Source organism: Macrobrachium rosenbergii, chromosome 39 (assembly GCF_040412425.1).
Source record: "Macrobrachium rosenbergii isolate ZJJX-2024 chromosome 39, ASM4041242v1, whole genome shotgun sequence".
Taxonomy (NCBI): Eukaryota; Metazoa; Arthropoda; class Malacostraca; order Decapoda; family Palaemonidae; genus Macrobrachium; species Macrobrachium rosenbergii.
In genome coordinates, this window is record NC_089779.1 from 4715001 (window position 1) to 4738172 (window position 23172).

Genomic DNA, 23172 nt, shown 5'->3' on the forward strand with positions numbered 1-23172 from the left:
ATCAGTTGATACTGGACTTCCCTCTCCTCATACTGATTCCTTGAAACTATAGACTTTTTAGCTCTTCGTTGGGCGAGTCGGTAGAGTTGTGGGCTAGCACTCGCTAGGCCCGAGTTCGAGTCTCCGGCAGCGTAATGAAGAGTTAGAGGAATTTATTTCTGGCGATAGAAATTCATTTTTCGCTATAATGTGGTTCGGATTCCACAATAAGCTGTAGGTCCCGTTGCTAAGTAACCAACTGGTTCTTAGCCACGTAAAATAAGTCTAATCCTTCGGGCCAGCCCAAGGAGAGCTGTTAATCAGCTCAGTGGTCTGGTTAAACTAAGGTATACTTAACTTTTTATAGACTTTTGCTTTGCGTGTCCCTAGTTTCCATAACTGTGGCGAAAAGACCACCAGTGTGGAACGGCTGTCAAAGTCCCGAAAAAGTCCAGTTCAGACAAAGATAAAGGAACTATATCTCGGTGCAGAATTAGGACTTCCGGGCATCAAAAGAACAAACAAATATGAAACAGCCCCTGGATGTTGCTTCAGTTGCACCCCAATGACAGACTGCTGCAAGTTCGTTTGATCCCCTCTCATTGGATTCGATTATTTTAATGACTGCAATTTCAAAACGACTTTTTGCAACTTTCATTGACTTCCTTTGCTATTTTTTTCCAAGGATAGGTACGGGAGAAGATAAGCTGTCATAAAAATTTCTTCCTATCAGCCTTAGTGTGCTGTTTATTGCATTACAAAACTAAAATGACTCAATGGTGTTAACCGTTTTTTTTTTTTCAATAATAATAGTCTGCCCAACATTTTATAGAATTTGGGGGCGATTTGGAATCTCTTGTCATTCCAAAAAAGCCGAAAGCGCAGAGGAAGAAAAGCATCGTTGCGGTTATAACTTCCTCGTCAGCGAAATCACCCGACGAAAACCTGGACGCTGCAAGTTTTGAAAACCTAAAAACCGTATCTCGGTGAAAAATGGCCTGATGCACAAAGGAATGAATGTGTATAGCGTTGTGGTTATGACAACTTCCTCGTTCGGCTAAAGAGTTTCAGCGGAGAAAAATCGACTGACAAAACCCTGACGTTGTAAGTTTTGATAAATAAAGACCGAGTGTCGCGAGCAAGCTCGGATATTTGTCACTACGCGGCGCGCGAAAAAGTGTGGCCTCGTTCTTTACAGCATTTGTTTGCACGACGCCGAGCACGATATGGACGAGCTTTGTGAATTTTATAATTGGTCAAAGTCTGGACATTTTAACCCGTCGTAAAACATGATGCCGGGAAAAACTGGGCTGAAGAATGCATCACAAATGTGGAGATAGTGTATGAAAGGGATTTTTCTAATAATAATAATAATAATAATAATAATAATAATAATAATAATAATAATAACTTAGGGATTAAATCATTCTAATTAAATAAATTATCTTCATCACCATGGAAATTGATGATTGTAGTACTTGCAAAAGTAATTGTTTTCATGTAGTGTATACATACATATACGTGTCTGTGTTTTTTGATAATGCTTGAAAAGCCAAAATTCGTTTGGTCTACATTTGTCCGCTTTCCAAAGGCGTTAAAGCACTGGCCAGAACTAGAAAAACTGTAAAAACCTGAAAGATTAGGACAACAACGTATGGTCACATGAAAAAATAATTAAATTAAACTTATTAAATTAATGAGAAACTGTAGCGGAATAATAAGGTTTGAGATTATATACTTAAGCCAAGTAAATTACATGTTCGGGTCGTGTACAGTTGACAACGTGGCTATTCCTAATACGAAAGGAAACAAAAAAGGCGGACTGATGGATGAAATATAATCACTTAAGAGAAGCACGTCTTCCAGGGAACATAATAAGCCCATAACTTTCTGGAGTGCCGGGTTCCCTTAATTATGCATAAATAATTTAGCTTGTGTCTTCAGACGCTACTAATAAATCTAGCTGCTAAACGTATGTCCGCTGCTATGCAAATTATAAGACACATTTTTTTAATAGCGAGAGATCTAGGGTTCGAATCTTTGGGTAATTCGGAACGATAAGCTAGCAACCTCATGCAAATATATATGCATATGTATGTATATGCATATGTTTATATATATGTGTGTGTTTCTGTATATTACATCTATGTTATATATAATAAATAAGAAAGGGAGACGGCAGTACTTCCTTCAGTGAATTATTCCCATACCTTCAGCAAATTGATGGGTACTAGACACGCTATTCAGTGACCTAGTTGAGAGAGAGAGAGAGAGAGAGAGATGGTGAAAGTATTGGGGCAAACTAAAAGCATCAAGAAGAAAGGATACAACCTCTCATTATCGCCTGCTCTTCCCTTTTCAGTATTCCCAGAAAACTCGTGCAATGTATTTCCCTGTGGGAGTTACGGCCACGCGATTCGGTCTCTACAATTTCTGAGAATCTCCTAACAAATGGACGACGCAAAGAGTCGAGGGGAAAATACTGGTGAGAATCTCTCTCTCTCTCTCTCTCTCTCTCTCTCTCTCTCTCTCTCTCTCTCTCTGTCCCTGTCTCCGGGACTCCACCGAATTTAATTGTCGGGGCTGGGAAATTGTGCGAGGAAGGAAAAGCAAAATACAATTTACCCTAACCTAAAAGTAGGGTGATGAGTTATGCTGTAATACTGGGGAAGATTTTTTGGCTGAGATAGTAAGTTTATTTCATATATTCTGCCATGTCTTTATTAAATAGCTGTAAGTAACATTATATAGTTTAGTTAATGGCATGTAATACTTGATGCCAAAATTATTAAGAAGGAAGAATTATATTCTAGAAACTGAAAATAAATGTTGTACATGGAAGGAAAGAAAAATGAGAGACAGTTTATTTTCTTGATACAGGGAGCAGTAACTACATTTTAAGAAAATTGATTCATTTTCATATTAAATTAACTGGCGTATGCTTCTCTTTTATAAATACAGAGAAAGATTTAGAAAAATATATGGATAGATGACGTTAAAGAGGTATTGGATAAGAGTGGCTCCAGGATCCAAGAAGCTCGAAAATGAATGAAAGATAGAGGTCAGTGGCGCAGTGTATCTGTGTGTGTAGATGCTCGACGTACTGTCGGTGTGCTTCCTGCGTGTGTTTATGAATGGTTAGCTTTGTGGAAGTTTTTTGCACAGAGGGCACCATCTTCGGTTCAACAGTTTATGTGTGTGTGTGTGTGTGTGTGTGTGTGTGTGTGTGTGTGTGTGTCAGTAATGTTGTCGAAGGAAACAGCTTGGCAAGCAACAGTTATTTTAACATAGCGCAGGGCTGCAGCCTTTCCTAACAGTATCTCGCTGTTCGCATCTTTCAGTCTAAGATCCATTTGCTAATTACAATTTTTCACTTCACTCAGTCCATAAAGGGAAAAGGGATAATTTTTCTTCCTGTGAGTCTTTCCCGATTATTGAAGAGCTCTTTCATCTTTTTCTGTTTTGTATTTTCCTTCATTTCTTTGCTTTTATCATTTTTATTACTTTTTCTGTTTTCCAGACACCTTTTCATCAGATCTTTATGAGATTTGGCAGGGGATACATCATGGTCCTGTAATTGTTTGACCTAAATAATTGTAGCTTTTTCCTGATTCTTGAGATTACAAAAGTGGTAGCAATCGTCAATTAGTATACAAGAAATTGATAATCTTTCAATTGCTTATCAGTTCACACTGGCAGATGGCATAACATAATGTAAATCTAGATTTCCCAAGTATTTAGAGAGGCGATAACCCGGGATTGGCGCTGCTGGTGTCATTCGCCGACGTTTGTATTTGCCCTGAGCTGCAAAAATATCTTACATGTATCTGAAATTGATCTTTAAAAAGAAAATGTGAAACTGTAAAATGTTAGCACTCAAAAATTCCTGAGACGATTTTTATTTCCCCTATATCAGATTATACCCCAGGGGAATTTAATATATACCCATACCCTATCCTTTAACTTCATTTCATCCATGACCTTCACAGCCAGTCGTAAATACCAATTCTTAAGAAAACGATTCTTTACTGCAAACATTATTCTCCTTCTGTACTCTATGATTATTAACTCTTTAATGATGAGGATTTTTAAAAAAATAAACACCTCAGACCTATCTGTACCTTGAGCTTGTGTCATTGTTTTGGATGTTTCTTTTCTTCAAACTTGACTTTGATATATTTCATCGTTCAGGTCACTAAATCCTCATGTAAAATTTTGATAGTTCTGTTTATATCTCGCAGATTCATTTAATCATCCCATTTATTACAGCTTTGTTCCTGTCTGGAGAATTCCTTTGTTATTTAGAATGCTCCATCTTTTGGCTGCGTCATTGAGAGGACGGAATCTAAGGCAATTCATTTGATTAGTGGCCCGATTCCTACTCTCTCTCTCTCTCTCTCTCTCTCTCTCTCTCTCTCTCTCTCTCTCTCTCTCTCTCTCTCTCTTTTCAATAGTTCCTATTACAGCCTCTGTTCCCACGGGTTCAAGGGTAAACCTCCTCTTATCAGATAACCTAGTAACACCCATTATATCTCACCTCTTCCCATGTTTGCTTTATGGAACTGGAAATCCTCTCGGATTTCGTAATTCAGCAACTGTTACTTTCCTTCTGCTACCAGTATTCAAAATTCTCTTGTTGTTTCTGTTCCTTCACATACTTATAACCTTTTTTATTTCCCTTAAGAAGTATGATCACGCCCCATTTCCCTTTTAGTTTTTCCTTCGTTGCTTTTTTTTTTTTTTTTTTTTTTTTTTTTTTTTTTTTTTTTTGGTCTCTCGTGGGCTAGAAAAGATCATTGAGTGGCCTGCTCCAGCGATCTCTGCACTTGTCCCGGCTAAGTCTACAAATAGGGATTTTCACAGAAGTGAGTTCAGTTAAAATGGACCACCCAACGTTTCACTATGATGTGTTTCCCTTAAACTCTGTCAAGAGGTGTTCGCCGCCTGCTTGTGATACAGATATTACTGTCACCATTGCTTCAGCAAGCTTCTTGATTGCATACTTCATCCTCTCTCTCGACCGTATCGTATACTGTGCACAGCTGGTTCTACAGACCTTTTGATACCGTGGAGACATCATCAATACTTTTACACCTTTTATTCTCGCTTTCTTTGGTTTTTGTGGAATCATTAGACGGTCTGTTGTATAGAAGTAGGGTTGCCATCTTCTAAAAATTCTTTCATTACATAGTACACTACGGTAGCAGTTGTGCAGCTTGAGTTGAGTATCCATAACCGTATTGTGCCTTCACCGCACACAAACGCACGATCACACACACACACACACACACACACACACACATATATATATATATATATATATATATATATATATATATATATATATATATATATATATATATATATATATTATATTATATTTATATATACATAACTATTAGCACAGGGATAACGTGTTAGAAAAATAATATAGTATATGGCCAAGAGGAAAGTGAGTCAATCAAATCAGTGCTTAAGATATTCAGTGCAAATGTATTCTTTCCCTCCAATAACACCAAAAAACATGCTTAGAAGAAATTGTCCTCACCAGTGTAGCAACAGGTTGTGGAATCCCATGTAAGACACACTGTGATTTTATTTGGGCAGAACAACTACAGAATTAAGCATCAGTATGATTAAAGAGAAATATTCAGTTAAATGTGGCTAAAAGAATAACGCTCTTCATGTGCGCTGAAGTGAAAAGCGCGCAGGATGTACAAGTCCCATCGCAGAATAATAACAAGCTGTAAAAATAGTTTCCTAAAATCCCCTAGAATCCGTATTGATACAACTAACAAAGGAAGATTATAGCAGTTGAAGCCCAGATTTATATACTCAAGACCCCACTCAGCACAAGATGTTCAATGGAGATTTAAGAGAGAAACTTAAGAATTGCAATGGTCTTTGGCTTGCCTTGTTGTATCCAAGTACCTTATTTAATTCTTGACAGCTGCTCGTCACTTGAAGGCCTTCTGCAAAAACTATGACCCTTGAACGTATTAAAATGGGCATGTACCCTTTTACTTTTAGTTGTCGTTTGCTTGTAAGTGCCCATTTACTCTTTTAGATATATATATATATATATATATATATATATATATATATATATATATATATATATATATATATATATATATATATATATATATATATGTAGCCATATATCCTTAGCTAACATGTTTGTAATCTTGCCAGATTTTTCATTACGAATTTGCTACGAAGTTTCCAGTTGATTAGCTTCTGATTATTTGAATGATCTTTCATGTGGCTGGGTAAAATCACGGTGATTAGCTATCGGACCCAGAATCGCGCTTATTTGATAGCAGTGGGTCTTCTAAAATCTGACTGAAGGGATTTTCATGCTGAATAGCCGAATGTCACTGAATAGGATTTCAGTCCAGGTGAATACTTCTTTAGGAGAGCCTATTGATACTCAGGTTTTTATGTAGTTCGAAAAGCTGGGAAATTCATTGAGTCTCCAAAGATTTCAAATGTATACGGTAGAATAAGATGTGCGTGCGTTGCGAATGGTTCTGTGGATGAAGTTATATATGAGAGCCTTATGATTTATTGACAAAAATGGATTAATGTTGGCCATACGAATTCGTTTTTCCATATATTTCTTGATGGTATATAAGTTTCCCAACTGGTATAGTGTGTAAAAGGTAAAGGCTGATTAAACATACTACGTATATTGTATAGGAATTCTTGAATGTTGTGGCTCAGTAAAAAAAGAAACTTAAGCTTTTGTTTGCTATTTACTGGTTTGAAATTGATTTGTGTAAGGCCTCTAGATTTTTTAAAACCAGTTTTAACAAGAGTTTTAGGCCCCCTTGGCCCCACAGCCTCACTTAGCACACCGTATCTTAACAGCCTTGGAAACGCCTTCACCTTAGTTACAGTGTTTCCAAGGTTTGAGAAGTCAAGTTTGTGACACGTCAGTCATAGTACAATGATTTTAGGTCTTTACGCGAACCTTTTGTGGGAAGATAACCTTCTTTTACGGATAAACTTCATGTGTGCTCATTCAACTTTTTTCTAGAAGTGTTCACTCAACATTTTCAACTGCGATTTTTTACTTGAGTTGTACAGACATGGGAGTGTCGGTAGGTTGGACATTCAGTAACCTAAGGAATAGATTCATATTCTTGATGAAATCTTCAATGGTACCTCATTCTTACACCGAAACACCTATAATTTCGAAGAAGTATGGAAACTTCCTTCATGCAGGCCATGACGACCAAATTAGGGACATAGATGTTGTGACTGACTTCAGGAATGATATGAATGTTACAGTATCGCGTGGGTGCGAGAAACGTACGCTAAATACCACGCTCATGCGCAGTAGGTGTACGAGAAGGATGTGTGAATGAACTTCTCGAACCAATATAAATAATAACTGCAAAGATCTCCTTCTTTATCTGCGTCTTCTTTATATTGAAATGCAACGATTATCGTTATTTTCTATTGAGCGTACTGGATTATGCCTTCGCGAGGAAATCTTATTGCCATTTGTTCAACATTATTATCATTGTATTGTTTCGATGATACTTATCCTCATTAATCTAAGGACTCTGATCTCAAATAACTTAGATAACATAAAACATAGAACATCAATTCAGAAAAAGCTCTAAAGCATTCTCTATATCGCTTCAGCCGCTATCCCCCACCCCCCCACAATAGAAAAGAAAGGAAATGAGATCACTATTCTTACCAGCAGAAACCATTTAATGGACCGCTGCAAGTGTTTCCTTCGATTTTAGAGCGAGTGAAAGTTGGCCAGAAGATTGACATCGATCCCAAAATCTAATTATTGTGAATGTTATATATATATATATATATATATATATATATATATATATATATATATATATATATATATATATATATATATATATATATATCTCAAAAAGACCATTTTACTGCATATTAATTGGATTTTGCCTAAGAATAAATGTAAGTTTTAGAAGTTATCAGAGGTATTATTATTATCAAAGTATCTCAATTTCTATTCATTTTCCAATACCGAAGTCCGCTTTTGTGTTGAAACTTCAACTTCCCTTCGCAACTTCCCATTCTGTTCTTGCCATTATGCCCGCTAAATTCTTGGTGAAATTCCTGTCCCTAATGACTCCTGGGAGTTCCAGGAAGTAATCAGGAGTTTCTATACTGATAATATTGGATGCTTGAGTTTCACCCTCCCCTCGGCAGTATTCCTTTCGTTATAGGCCATTGTTTGTGGTGCTTATTTCCACGGCACTTTATATTGGGCTGTATTGACCCTCGTGAAACGTATTGACGTGGGTAATTAGTTAATCATTAAAAGGGAGTAAATTGCCGGTATCCCTTCGGGTTCATACGGTTATTCACGTTTGCGAGGGATTAAAGTACGAGGGAGAGTCTTATTTAGTGTCTTCGTATAGATATCTGGCCAATGTGTCCCCTGTTTTCGTAACTTTATGTAGAGATGAGGTATTGATATCAAGGGGAGTATTTTGGTGGTGTTATACGTTTAGATGGCCTTATGGCACCACCGGTTGGTCCTGTTGCGGTAACTCTTAGGGTAGTAACTTGAATTTATTGCCCTCATACTGTCTTCGATATATTATCCTTTAAGAATTTAGTCTTGCCGTAAAGGTCATGAATAGAACTCATAGGTTTCTGGAATCTGCAGTAAATTCTCTTCTCTTCCAAAGAATTTTTTTGTAATAGCACCGGCACAATTATATTAAAAGTTCACTCTGTCTTTATTGCTGTGGAAGAGCAGTTTGAAGACTGAAAGTAAGTTATGTGGTTTTTCATATGCTCTAAATCAAATGAGTGTTCCTTGTATATGTGTGTGCAAGATATTTTGTACTTTTGACACTTATACGTTTATGTTTAATTTATTTCTTTCATATTACCTTATCAAGGTTCCAAACATCAAACCCCTTTTCTGCCAGTGACAGCCACAATTTCTTTGCTAGTCAATTTTTATTTTACATTATGTTTTTTTTTATTACGATCCAACCGACATTTTTTTACGTACATGAGCTTATTTTATAGACTTATTTTCACCTTTGTACGTGCGAGTAATAAAATAAGTTTGAAAGAAATTAGCAGTATCCCATTTATCATGATCGATTTTTCTCTGATGGGTAGATCATAAGAACTTTTCGATGTACTCATCACAACTTTGTCAAATGTGATTTCCTGATGTCACCTAACTTTCTTTAGAAGATACGTCAAGAAAGTTTGGAAACTTTTTCTCATTGGGGAATGTTTAATAAAAAAAAGATAAAATAAAAATGATGTTATTTGTACCAGTTTTGTAATCACTGGAATCCGTCAGAGAACCTTAGGGGAATATCATCCGAGGGTGATTTCTAATAATTCGACCAGCTTATGCTTCTTGATGATCTATGAACGTGGTCGTTATATTGAGTGATGAACCTCTGGCTTCATTTGCCAAGTCAAACACCGGGTATTCAAGTTAAATGACTAATGCGGTGCTCGTGCTTGAATGACTGATTGTTTCTTAGGGTCTTCCCCCGTTTACTCTCTGCTTACTCCTGTTCCCAATATCTTTCCTTCTACTTATCTTATTGATTCCTTCCGTTATTATGAAATTAAACTCAATCATGGATCTATTTTGAATTCAGGATCACCTTCACGCTGATTTCATTATTGTCTTGAGTTAAAGGGTACAGACAGAGTGTATGTTAATTTGATTTGGCTTTCGTTTGGTTACAAGAGCATTTCTGCTAGAAGCACAAACTTGTTAGGGAGATATGAAAGTGTTTTTAAGAGCCATGATTATTCACTTTAGGAACTTCAACTTGACGTACAGCGAAAAAATTCTAGTTTATTATAGGAAGTGCGTTAAAACCACCGGCTTTAATGGCATTTGAAATTCATTTATTCCTCCCAGTCTTTGCTTCATTATATATCTGAACGATTCTCTCTCTCTCTCTCTCTCTCTCTCTCTCTCTCTCTCTCTCTCTCTCTCTCTCTCTCTCTGACCTGAGTCGCGTTCGGAAAAATGCTCCTAGCAACAGGAGATGAGATTATGAAATAATCAGAGGAAGTGAATTTGTGAATCAAATCAAGGCCAACAAGTAAATGAAGACAATTAACACGCGATTGAATAGTTTTAATCTCAGCCTTGTCGCAATCTGGAAAATCCTTCACTAAAATACGCACAAATATATCAGTCTTTTCTTTGACCATTTACTCTGCCTGTGAATATTTGAAGAACGTTGGTGCAGAATCTATTCCGATTACTCTGCTCTCTGAATGCATTTTGTGTGTGAGGTGGGGTTGGAGTACGAGTGGGGGGGATGGTTATGAAGAAAACAATATTCGTGTTTAATTAAGAATGCTGTTAACCGAGATCTACAGTTAAATTAGGCTTTACATCGATCGCTTTGCAGTACTAAATTACTGCTAATGTCCTGGTTTACGGGACAAAATTAAAGATGTCATGTCCAAATAATATTAAAAATATGAACCTGAAGATGACGAAAACCAAAAAAAAAGAGCAAGAGTTTGTTGATCTTTTGTTCATTCCTATATCATACTGTCTTTTGCCAGAATGGACATGGCAGCTGTAAGGTATTTAACCCTTTTGTCTTCTTCTTCTTCGTTTTAGCGTGCTTTTGTGTCCCGAATAAAATGTTGGAAACAAACTCAATAACTGCTAGGCACCGAAATTACCGGACAAAAGAAGCAGGCAAACTCTGCACCACTTTCCATCTCGTCAGTGTTTTTTTTTTTCTTCTTTTTTTTCCCCTGGGAAAGAGCACTGTGCTTTCTCTTGAGCTGAAATCGGACGGAGGCTGTTAAATTACCTGTTCGGGTACGTGTGGAGTAGTTCCCTTTGCGTGAACAATAAATTTTGGAACCTGGGTGGTCCCCACAGTGGAATTTATAGTTTTTTTTTTTGCCCCATTATAGCTTATACCCGGACCAAAATTCCTCAGTTTCTTATATAAATGTAACATTTTCACAAACGTTGTTTTTCAGCAAGCGTGTAAAAAAAAATCATTTTCAAAGCTTCTCAATCTATTTCATATTATATAGCAACACCAGAATCTCATGTACTTACTACATCTAATGTGACATTCATGTCTGCCTTGCACAAACATTCTATGTTGGAGAATGTTAAAAACATTTATTTCTAGCAGTTTTGTCTCACAATCATTCCAGCTAGTTTTCCCTACTATGTTCTCTTACAGCATCACAGTTCTACACTATAGCCGTTGCCAGCGAGTCTGACAATTTCATTATCGTATCCTATCAACTTATGGGTCAACGGTGCGTCCTATTTCTTAACGGAGGTAGCAAGGGCGCGATTATTGAACCTTCGATTATTGAACCTTCAGGCTCGTTTGTTTCCTCCCTTATGGCTTAACCATCTTGACTTATGCTGACAGGTCTTCCTATTTCTACTCTTAACCTTTTTTTTCATGTCTAGCATATAAAAATTTGGATACAGTTCTTGGATTATTTAATGACGGCTCTGATCAATGATTCATTCATACATTCCTACTTTTTCCACTTCAGACCTCCCTCTTCTGCTCCATAACTTTCGTATTTCCCTGTCCACCTCCCTGTGGTTCCTTGTTCACAGTAGATTTATTTTACGTGGCTAAGAAACAATTGGTTACCTAGCAACGGGACCTACAGCTTATTGTGGAATCCGAACCACATTATAACGAGAAATGAATTTCTATCACCGAAAATAAATTTCTCTAATTCTTCATTGGCCGGTCGGAGAATCGAACGCGGGCCCAGCAGAGTGCTAGCCGAGAACGATACCAACCTGTCCAATGAGGAACGAGAACTGAAAGTAACCAATCAAAAATTATACTTTAATATTTTTTATAACTTTATGCTTGCTAACAACTACTGTAAATTTCTTTCAAAAACAGTTGTCAGGATCTAGTTTCTGTTGGCCAGGATCAGTATTGTTCTTTTCATTTATATCTCATGCATTTTCAGCTTTCCCTGGTTCCGTTCCATTAAGTAAAAGAAATATATTTAAAAAACATAATAAAGAAATATATTTAAAAGAATATAGTTTAACAATAGTATTCCATGCCCTTGTTAATACAAAAACCTTATCGTTTGGTTACAGGGACAAATTAGTCCTTGAATGAGAGCAATGACTTAAAATCTTATAAAAAACACAAAAGAAAATAACAAATTAAAAATCACTATAAAGACGGACATAACCTGTTTATATATATATATATATATATATATATATATATATATATATATATATATATATATATATATATATATATATATATATATACATACACATCCACACATATACTGTATATATGTATGTATATTTTTATAACAGCAGTGACAACCAGTAGATAAAGCTAAAAAGGTTTCAGTGACAGTATTTAAACGTAGATATTTGTCGTGGTAATTCTGTTATAGCTTAATGTGTTTTAATTAAAAGTTATATGTGTATATTATACTTAAACTGCTTTCAACATTTCTTGCTCTTTTATCGATAGATAGAACCTATTGCATTTTAGTATAGCCTATCCACTGTTTGTATTACCATACTCGAGCAGTATGACATTACTACGTTACAAAAGTGACGAAAAATGAGGCGAAAATCCCTTCTTTTTCATCTGAATATGTGAATGAACACAGTTCTAAATTTTCAGTGGTAATGCGCATGCACGCGTGTCCGATGCGTGCGAATGCACCGAAGCGAAATGGAGGATAAACGGACTTGACAGCTGGGCTGCCATCGCTTGACAATATCGCTGAATAGAGGGTATCCTCTGCCAAGTTGCTAAATCAGGAAATGTCCATCGTGTGGTTTCTGAAATTGAAGTTTTCCAATTTAAACTTCTTGCTGAGTTAAAGCCCAAGTATTTGGTAAAAGACTTGATGCTTTTAAAATCTTTTCATCATCAAAATGTATCCATCATTTTCTTGTATTTAACGATTTTCTTCTCATGGTATACTTATGCCGTCGCTCTGCTTCGCATTTTTCCTTTTATACTCTTTAGTGTTTGTAATGGCGTTGAAAGATTTTTTTTTTTTTTTGCTAGACGTGCATTTTTGTCTAAATTACTTATTTGTTCTTTTTATGTAAACCCTTCACCTTTTTCTTACTCAGTCGTATAATTTTATGCCTTTCTAAATGTATAGTTTTTACATAAAGCCTATTTCTCCAAGCCTTTCTTTCAGAATTGCAAGTTGGAGCGATCTTTAATTATAAATGAAATGTAGAATAATCCCTTTATCTGACCTCAGTGGAACATGGCTGCTCTTCTTTATTTTAGCTTTTTGTGGCACAGCTGTAACACTACTATCACCAACGTTTTCATGTCCCTAACCAGTTTTTGTTTATATGAATAATAAGGTCAAATTCAGCAAATGACGCTGATGAAAACTCAGCAGTCTGATTTTTATGTTGACTTTCAGCATGATGCTGGAGTTCAAAAGGAGAGAATGCGGCCTTTGGGTATTGCTGCTCTTGTTGCCATTTGCACCTTCCTCATGCTAAAAGAGGTAGCTGTGGACTGTGGGGAGTATGCACAGGAATGCTGTGGTACTCTTTGGAGTGTCAAGCAAGATTGCAATGAAACTAAGGCTAATCGTGAGCGTAGAACCTTTCCAAATTTTGTAATAGGTAACCCTACAAAAAGATGCCCACAACACCAACCTTTTTCTTCGAAATATTAAACAAATCCATACCGAAACGTCGTACTGAATTAACAACTTCTTGTATCTGCAAAGGTTTGATATTAATGCCACATGCTTCCAGGTATCTAAATCAAGCCTTCTAGTTGTTAATAATACTCAAATCCACACAGAAACGTCGTACTGAATTGACAACTTCTTGTATTTGCAGCGGTTTGAGATTAATGCCACATACTTCCAGGTATCTAAATCAAGCCGTCTAGTTGTTAATAATACTCCAATATCTTTATCTTTACACAAAAGTGCCCGAAATGGCAGTTTTCTTTTTCAACAACGAAGTATTTATGACGCGGCTCATTTCTAAGATTCCCTAATCAGTCATCTTCCTTAAGCTTGATTTTAGTAAGGGTGTTCTGCTATCACCTTTAGTGCCCACCTGCTCGAATAAGTTTTCAGAAATTCATGAAGCATTTTTGGGGGATGTCAAAATGTCCAACTACCCACCCAGTTACAGAGATTTTCCATTACAGTTGTCTTGAAACTGAAGAGCAGTCTTCACAGGAGTTCACAGATGTTACATTCGTAAATTTACGAGTCTATGATGTCTTTTCTGTAATGTATTATAGAATTTTTCTGACTATCAGTCGTTTTGATTTAATGTGCAAAACTGTATCGATATGTCCTTGGACATTTCACTGTAATCTTCGTACGTATTTTTTTATACTCTTTTGCTGTTATGTATTCATGTATTCTGCTGTTATTTTCAAAGATATTGAAATTTAGCCAAGATCTACCAACCTGGTTTTGCTTTTAATTGCTTTTTTTGCTCTGTCTCTCTTTTTTATGAATTGTGGAAGTAAATTGTTGGGCAAAGTAGAAATGTTATTTCGGCTGCTATAAGTAGCAAAAATGTTGGTTCTTCTTGGATATCATGGCTACAGAGAATGTTCATCCTTATTTTCTTGAAGCAAAACTGACACTTTCATCTTGTAGACCCTGTTAAGTGAAGTCTTTTACCCGACCCTGGTTATGTACTTGTAGAGTCAAATATTTTTAATTTTTATGGTAGAAACTGCTGATTACTTAGCTCCAAACATGTTCTTTATTAGCTAAGAGAGCTTCTTTTTTGCACTTGTTGAGGAATGAATAAGATACTCATTTAGGTAAATGTGGTTGTGATAGTTCTAGGCCTGTTAATTACTGCCTAGTTCCTTTAACTCCTCATATTATCAGAAGCTTATGGAAGTCTGTTGGCAAAACGTCTGGCTGTCTGCTGAAAGCAATCATCTGTTCCCTGGAATGTAGGCTGGATTTCCCCTGGGTTGGTCCTGATGCTCACTTTTGAATTACCAGCTTCGTACAGAAATCCCTGGGTTGTGGTCATGAAGTTTGTATGACTGGAGTTTGTATGATCAGTTACGATTTCAATGCTCCTTTTGACCAAGTTTATCATGGGGTCCTTGTTTTCAAATTTTAGCAGATCGGAGTTGGGAAAACATTTCGTATCATTATTGTTACTGAATTTTTCAACTAAAAGGCTGAAAAAGGGTATTTATTGGTTGACAAATTGTTACTATCGGGTATTTTATATACACACGATATGCAATTAGGCCATGAAAACAGATGATACTGAGTGTTATCGTCGCTTCCACGAAGCCTGTAAAGGTTTGTGTTTTGTGCGTGGGCAATATAAAAATGCAATAGCGTGCGTGGGAAGTAACTTAGAGTCAACTAAGTTTTCAAGGGAGACGTGCTAACTATGACAGCCGATTTGTATGCTATTAATCCAACCTAAAGCTTTTTCAAGAAAGTTTAGTCATACCTTTGATATGATGCTTCAAAAACGCCTTTCAGACAATATTTGTGGCCAAAGTATTTAATGGACTTTGGTGCTGAAATATTCATATTCTATTATTGTGGAGTCGGAATGAGTACCAAATAAGTAGGAAAACAACTAAAATTTAATAAACTGTCTGAATAAAGTTCTTATGACTATAAAGAATAAAGGAGAAATCCAAGTGAAAATGGAGAATAAAACCCTTATCATAAAAGCATCAAGAACCAGGAAAGGTTCTGGACAATATTAAAATTGACTGACTTGAAAAGTCGAAGTAATACTGAATAAGCACATTTCTTTGATTACATTCAAGCATAGGAAAAGTGGTAGATAGGACACAGTTACACAGGATAAATATTATATCTCAAATATGTTCAGAAGTAAGTGGAAGTGATTCACTGCTCATGTTGAATTGTAGCAGTAGGAACAACTTATGGCTGTTTTTAGAATTTCCCAGAAATTCCCTCATTATTATAAATGACGCATTTAAGTAGACGTAAAAGTCCAGTTCAGTTCTGTTCCATCTTGGCGTTGCAGACATATTTATAGAGAACCACTCTAGCTCCCGACTCATAAAGTATGGTGGCCAGTGTGCCTATTTAATGACGGAAGAGTTTAGGCACATCCGATTAAAGATCAATAAATAGACAATAATGGCAGTAAAAGAGAGGTTCTTATCTACAGCTAGGGTAGTGTAGTGCACCAGATGAAAGATCAAGAATATAAATGGTGGAATAATAGTCTTCATACTTATTTACAGCTGAGGTGGTTTAGGTACAGCAGATTAAAGATAAATTTTTTACAGCCGGGGGGAGTTTAGGAATATCAGATCAAAGACCAGTCAGGCAATAAATACTGGAATAAAAGTGGCCGTGCTGGTCAGTAATAAGCTGAAAGCATGCGAGTGTATCCCTCAAACGCAAATATTATTTTACTTAAATAAGATGCGAGAATGAGAAATTGTATCAGATTCAAAAGGAGCTGGATTTTGAGTGTACCGGAAATCGTTTAGAAAAAAGCAGTCATCTAGTATAGCCAATGACAACTAGGAAAGGAATTTCGTGTCTGGTGCAGTGTCCAATAAAGTTTTATTCGAATTTTGAGATAGATTCATATGTATTTTCAGTTGGGTACTTATTACAAGTTAAGTTTTCCCTTTTAGTATTCATTTACAATGATGAATATGTTCAAATGCATATGCAAACAAGTGAGAAGAATAAGAAGAAAGCTAATAGTGAATAAAGCTCTGATAAAGGCTTTAATTACTCATCTAGTAGATAACCCTGATAAGAAACTATGTTGTGGCTGACCTCCTACGCCAACATTAATATTACATTAGGTAGTCATATAAGCGGGAAAGTAGGTCCTCCCAGGAACCTATCTTGGAGACGGCAGGATAAGACAATAAACTATCAACTTTAATATTAGAGGCAAACAAGAAGTTTGGCCATTAAATTGCCTCTCGGGCACTTCAACCAATCTCCGTAAGAGACTCATGAAAACTGTATTTTGTGTTTTGTGTCTCGGCAGAATTGGTGGACGTTTTCAATATTCATGGCTACAGTTTTCCGATGCAGTTTACAACGATGAAGCAACTGTCTCAGCATATGCAAAACTATCTTCCAGGGAGACAAGAGTAGCGCTTTCTTATGGGATGGTGAATAGATTCACGCAAATTTGAGGCTAAACCAATCTGCTGTTCATTGTGGAGAGATGTTCAGTTTTATTCATTTTGGTATTTCAGTTTTCGAAATAAAAAAAAATAATTTTTTTTACTATTTTAGGTATGCTTTAATGGATAGTTATAACAGCGAAATTACCTGTTGGTTTCCAGTTTCAACATGGACTTTGGTTTTAATCTTTTAAGGTGTTTACGGATCCAAGCTGAATGAATTATAAAAATAGTTTTAAGTATAAACTGACTGAAATTGCACTTTGTTCTATATGCTATACGTCTTTCCCGTAATATTAGGGTTGAAACAATGGCCTTGTTGTTGTCTATATTTTTTTCCATAATTTATGCAGACTAATCTAAAAAATCGCCAACTTAAAGTTTGTATTTTCTAGTGTTTATTTCGTTTCTTTTGTTTTATTTAGGACCCGTATAAATGACACAAGAATGCAAGGGCTGCACTTCCTTTTTCATATCTTTTGCAGAGTTTACAAACGTAGAATAGAATGCTCAGTTCTAAACTTTACCGTCCACCAAAATCGGTGCAATATTTTTTGGTGAACGTGACGGGATACACTCGTGAATGCAGGGTACGAACAAATTTCATTCGAGTGAATAAAAACCTCCAGCGCTTTTTTTTTTTTTTTTTTAGTTATCTCGAAATATACGTTTTTCTCATATCTTTTATATTTCGCACCACATATGGTTCATAATTTTTGCAGTATTATTAAGGTGTGATATTTGCTAGCGTTCGTAACGGGAAAATATGTTCGTGTAACGACTACTATTTTCCCATTCAGTTTGGCTCCTGTAAATCTCTATCACTTTGGCAGGTGTTTTATTGTGCAACATCTGGTGCACAAATGCGACATTAACGTCACCTTTATTACTTATAATTCATATTTACTGCCATGAATTACCTGGGGAAAAAAGGTGGTTCTTGATAACAACCGTAATTCATATTTACTAGCAACTTTTTGTGTATTTTTCCTTCTTGCTATGTCTAGAGCGGACAAAGAAAAGAGAATGCTCTGGAGTAAGATTGATTATTATTCTTCCTTGAAGCGGCGACAGGAATCTTAAAAAGACAACAGCAGGCTGATTAAAGAGAGCAATAAGCTTAATTGCCCAGTAGCTTAGCTTACTGATCGGTAGATATTTTGTTCAGTCAAAAGTTACTTCCAGTTAACAGAAGATTGTCATCATCTGCTACGACGTTTTGATCCTATAATATGACATTGGATGCAGTTTCCACATTTACTGGTTCTTTTCCTAAGGAATTACTTTTCAAAGTCAATTTCTCTTAAGTAATTACTATGCAGATTCTTTTTTGTCATAAAGAGGTACTTTTCAAAGCCCTTTTATTATCAGTAACTGCTTTTCTAATTCTAGTTCCCGTAAGGAAATATTTTTCAAAGTCATCATCTCTTAAGGAACTACTTGCGAAAAGCTTCTTTCTTCCCTTGTATTGTACTATGTTCATGTTTTCGTTGTGCTAGAACCTACTATATTCCTCTACCATTATAGTGACATATCATATTTTATTGCCATATCTTTTGAATGGTTAGTTTTCCTCATCTTTTCTAGAGGACCGTTTACTTAACACTTTCTTTTTTCTCTGAAACTTATTATCTATGCATCTCCTTTTCTTTTGTGAAAGCGTCCAAGTAGACTTTTCTAGAAGACATAAAATATTGCTAAACATGTCTCTTTTAACAGCCTACAATTCCAGAGACGGTCTAACTTGTTGAATATCTAGTATTCCGTTTCTTTGACAGCTAGTACATTTCTTTCTGAATGAGGTTTTTTTTTCAGATATTTCATTCTGACTGGTGTATGCTAAAGATAAATAATTTAACATTTCTTTAAAAGTTATCATTTTGTTGTATTATGTCTTTTACCCTTCATCGTTGAATTTTTTAGGTTAACGCGGTAATATCGCCAATTATCGTTGGTTCCTCATCTTTGGGAGTTCAGCTTTTGAATATATTTCGCGATGTGTCCATTTTCAGAGAGCTCACACGCGTTCCTTGGGGGACAGTTGTCCTTGTAATGGATTGGTTTTGAAACATTTCACTTCTATACTTATGAGATTCTTCTACTCTTTTCAGCGGCATTTCTCGGTATCGCCTTTATTGCGGTTGCATCATTACCAAATCTATTTTCTCCTTGACTTTATTCGATTTTTTATGGTTTTGAACACAACTTTATCCTGGCGGCATTTGCATTGAATATAAAAGGATGTCTGTAAAGAATTTAATGGAGGAGTATTTTTCATTTCATAATGTCTTCTTCTCAATCTTGAAAATACTGGAATGTAAGAATCTCCGACTTTAGAAAGTTAGTGCTAACTTCCTAACTACCAGGGGAATTTAGGCCGCGTAATCTGATAAACGATAGCGCCGGAGACTTTAGCTACTTAATTTTTCCTTTATTTTCCTGTTTACGAAACACGCCACTTGGAAGTATGTCCGTCTCAGCTTAATTAGGTATAAGTTGATAAAAATTACTGAAGATTTTTTTTTTTGGGGGGGGGGGCGCCTATGATCGCTGACGTCGCGACATATAAATTCTTTTTTTTTTCTGTTGCCCGTCTTTGATGATGTATCAAGCTTATCCAATCATATAGTCACAATCTCAGGATCGAAATGATACTAGTCATAACAGCATGCTAAAATACCGACGTCAAATTAATTACTATTCCACGAATTTCAAATGAGTTCTTTTAGTCTGATAATTGATCATTAGGGCAGGAATTTGAGTGTGAGCTGATAAGTGATTGATTATTTTGCAAGCGTAATCCTGAAACTGCGGATGCGAAATAATACTCCATGTTAATGTTCACGTTTGTTTTGGTGATTCATATAGTATTATGTACGCAAGTTGTCCTGTGGTATAGGATCTAACCATATAACTTGCCTCTCTTTTTTTTATACGTTGAGCGGTACCAAGACCGCAGTTTTGTGTATATCATACGTTATCCCTGTATCTACGGATCTTCTTTGACTATTACCTGTGGCCATATAGGTGCAGTGATCTAGAACTGGTTTTATTCTAGTACAGTGATCTTGAGCTTGTAACTTAGAAAATACCATAGCTTTAACCTTTCCACTTAGCAAGTATATTACCTTTGATATTTCTGTGAAAACAAACATGCAAGTCCCGTTGAAACTCTTTTGGTGTCCTTGCAGATGAACTGAATTCAGATCCACCAATTCATAACGTTTTCCATTTCACCCTGTCTTTTGTGCCTTAAGTTTCCACATATGAATAAATTCTTATTTGAAAAGAATGACATCAACCAACCCGCCCGGCACTGCCCGGAAAAACTCTGGATAACAGCCTACGGGGAAGCCCGTTAAAACTTTTAAATAACAGCGTTTTCCATTTCACCCTGTCTTTTGTGCCTTAAGTTTCCACATATGAATAAATTCTTATTCGAAAAGAAAGACCTCATTTCAATTTGTACGATGCCAGCAGTAAAGTCATCAATGGCGTGTTTCAATCCGAGACAGTGGGTAAAAAGCCCGTTAATGTTATGCTGATCTGAATATTAAATAGGTTTCGTCGACATCCGATGATTAAAAGCACGCTTATTTGAAAGGTGACGAGGGGATGCTGTCTCTCCAGGAAACCTCTTGGTTTTAAAAAATGTGTTATCAAAGGAATGGTGAAATAGTTTGCCAGTCTCACCACCATCTGGCGTATTCATGGTTGTATTTCTGATTAATAAAATATTTGCTTTACCTTAAAATCGAATGCTATGGTGCCTCGCCGCATGAATTCTCCTCTGTTAAATGATAAAAGCCATATCTTTTGCACTTTTCCGTTTTGTTACCACTTTTATAACTTGTTTTTAATTATCATGTAATGAATTGTTTTATAAAAAATACTGTATCGATATAAATAATCCAAAACAGACACTAATATGAACAAAAACGAAAACTGCTAATCTGTCGTTTCTATCTATTTAGTGAACATGAAATCATAAATGGAGGTTTATTTGACACTGACTAATTCATGCTTTTACAAAAGGGCCGTTGTTGTTATGCTTTGTTACTTATTTACGTAAGAAAATTAGTTATTAAAGTCTCTCTCTCTCTCTCTCTCTCTCTCTCTCTCTCTCTCTCTCTCTCTCTCTCTCTCTCTCTCTCTCTGAGCTGTGGTTTGGGCCATATGACAAATAGTAATGTTGAGATTTAGAATTATCATTCTTTTCTTTAATTGCTCATTAGATCCGAAAAAAATTAGGAAAAATTTCCCCTTCTAATAGTATTAAATAAAACTGATTAATATCCCCTCGCTGGAAATTGCCGACATGTAGTTAAAGGTGCCTGATCAGAAGGTAAGGTTATTGTCCAGAGTTACGTCTTTGGGAACACTGTATAGTAATGTCTTTGTAGTGGAGACATTTTTATGCGTATCACCTACGATTCAGGTCAGTTGACAGTAACACATACTGTATACTCTTGAATTTCCATAACTTTTTATTTTTCAAACGTATTGACATCATCTTTGACAAAGGAACGGTGTGAGTCCTTTTATTTCCTTCTTTGAAGATGATTGATGTGATGAACTATTTTTAAATGAGCAGTTTAATTTTTTGAATGAGATCATTTTCAAGCGACTTTTTGATATGTTTCGCTGAGATTCTCTTGAAATGACCTGTTGGAACTTTGACTGTGGGAGATACGTTTCAGTCAGCTACTATGAACTCTATGTACTTGTCAATACTTCGCAAGTGATCGATCTGGTTTGTGATTGGTCGAGATACTTTTCAAGTGAAGAGTTTGATGTCTGATTCGTTCCGACGCTCTTTAGGTGACAAATTTCATCTGCGACAGTTAACAGACTTGTCTGCAGAGGCTTCATAGGTTCCTTCAGATTGAATATAGAGATTTGCTTGCGTCATTTGATTATTGCTTTATTTTCAAAAGCAGAGGAATCCGTTTGTCGAGTACAAACAGGTTGAATACAAGTTAATTTCATTGATAATCCTAACCAGTGGTTCATGCGATTATCCAGAAATGGTCAAAGATTCGTTGACTTGTTTTCAGCCTGTTTGTGGATGCATGTGATAAGTTGCCGACGTGTGTTATGACCCGTTTTGCCGGAATGTGGACGCACTCTAAAGATGACACTAAAGGTTAATGTTTCCCATTTCAGTAATGGTCAGTTAGAGTGGATTAAACTTGATTGTACAGGAATGCTCTTATCTCTCTTCATCCCTGAGCGTATATATATATACATATACATATATATATATATATATATATATATATATATATATATATATATATATATATATATATATATATATATATATATTATATATATATATATATATATATATATATAAATAGAGGCACACACAAACACACAGTATATATCAGTAATTACATCTTGGGTCTATTCTACGTGATTTTTCAGTAATTAGCACACAAGTGGTCTGTAAAAATAAGAACAAACCCCTCGAGCTAGCCCTGTGAAATTCGAGAATGTTAACTCAGTGGCCGGGTTATGTTATTCATAATTTAATAATAATAATAATAATAATAATAATAATAATAATAATAATATATGCTACTGAATTTTTCGAACGTCACATTAATTGTTATACTAAAGTAAAAAAAAAAAACGACGCCTTTGGCTCTGTAAATATTGATTGGTAGAGTTTTAGTAAGAAATTTTACTTGGACTTTGTAGCCTACGTATGCAGAAAAGCAGTTACTTTGGAAATATGACTGGTATCACACATTTATCCGTTGAAAAGTCGTATCTTACACCACTTGAAAACCAGATGATTTAACCAGAAATACAAATAAAAAATTTTATTAGGTATATAAAATCGAATGGCCATAATAAATACATGAAAAGCATTATTATTTCATCCTTGTTATGTGGAAACCGAGTTATTTACAGCTTGAACAGCTTAATTTCTCCATGAAAATTTCTCTGATTGTTTCATAATACGGCTTAGAATATTATGAAAACAGTTAGGGACCAATTGCTGAAACCTCTAGCT

General features: G+C 35.8%; 1 protein-coding gene across 1 annotated transcript in view; it reads right to left on the reverse strand.

Moving 5' to 3' along the window:
- The window catches only part of LOC136825664 (neural-cadherin-like), a 342994-nt gene that overhangs the window by 121607 nt on the left and 198215 nt on the right, over nt 1-23172 (reverse strand). The gene's annotated exons all lie outside the window — the stretch shown is intronic.